We start from the raw sequence: 1,312 nt of genomic DNA, 5'->3' as shown, positions 1-1,312 counted from the left end.
GTGGTTTTCCTGCCTGGCACACAGTAAGCACCCAAAACCCACCAGCTTGGGGCAGCCGCTTTGGAAAACAGTCTGACAGTTCTGCAAACAAACACAGGGTTGCCATCTGACCGAGTGAGTTCACTCGTAGGTGTATACACAACAGTCTCGAAAAAACATATCCAGGACCTTATTCAGGAATATTCACAGCAGCACAATTCATAGTAGTCAGAAAGTGGAAACAACCCAAATGCCTATTAATGAATGGATGGATAAACACAGCGCAGCCCATCCACACAGAGGAACGTCACTCAGCCATGAACAGGAAGGAGGCTCTGACACACGCAACCACGTGGATGGACCTTGAACACATCACACTCAGTGACAGACGTCAGACACACAAGGCCACAGAGTGTGTGACTCCATTTACATGAAATGCCCAGAACAGGCCAATCCACAGAGACAGAAAGTGGATTCGTGGTTGCAGAGGCTGGGGGAGGAGATGGGGAGTGACCGCTGATGGAGATGAGGCTTCCTTTTGGGTGGTGAAAATGTTCTGGAACTAGATAACGGCGGTGGTTGCACAACTCTGTAAATATACGAAAAAAAACCCGAAACCATTGAATTGTACACTTTAAACAGGTGAGCTTTATGGTATGTAAGTTACATCTCAATGAAGCTGCTGAAACCCACAGAATCCGCCCTCTGCTCTGTCTGCCATGCGGATCTGCCATGCGGATGGCATGCGGGTCACCTGCCCATCCCAGCCATGAGGCGAGGGGACGAGATGACCGTCCCGCCAGCCCCCCACCCCCGTCCTGCCCAGGTGGGGAGGGGGTCTTAGAACCTGGACGGCGACTTTGACCCAGATATGGAAGGCGAGACGGTGACATGCTGACACGCGTCCTGCGCCCATGGCCCCCTGGGGATGATTACAGCTGCCGGCACTATTGAGCACTTGCTGTGTGCCAGGCCGCCTTAGGCAGACAGTGACTTTGTCCCACGACAGCCACGTGGGGTTGGGCTTCGTGTCCTTCTTTTGCAGAAACCCGCGCCTCCTCGGATGCTTTGCTCCCCAGCCAGAGGAGCCTGGACACGACCTGAGGCTCACCCCTTGCGCTTCCAGTCCCGGGTTCGCCAGGGAGGCTGGGATCGCTCACATCCAGTCGCTCCTCCTCTCGGAAGGGACTACGACCCTCGAGGGCGCGGCCCCTTTAAGAGGGGGCGGGGCCTCATGGTGAGCGGCGGGCGGGAGCTGGAGGAGGCCGGAGACGCGCGTCACGTGGTAGGGGCGGGGGCACGCTCCGGCCGGAAGCGGAAGTGGCTACCTTGG

Source organism: Galeopterus variegatus, unplaced genomic scaffold (assembly GCF_000696425.1).
Source record: "Galeopterus variegatus unplaced genomic scaffold, G_variegatus-3.0.2 Scaffold9028, whole genome shotgun sequence".
Classification (NCBI taxonomy): Eukaryota; Metazoa; Chordata; class Mammalia; order Dermoptera; family Cynocephalidae; genus Galeopterus; species Galeopterus variegatus.
This window is presented reverse-complemented; position numbering follows the sequence as displayed.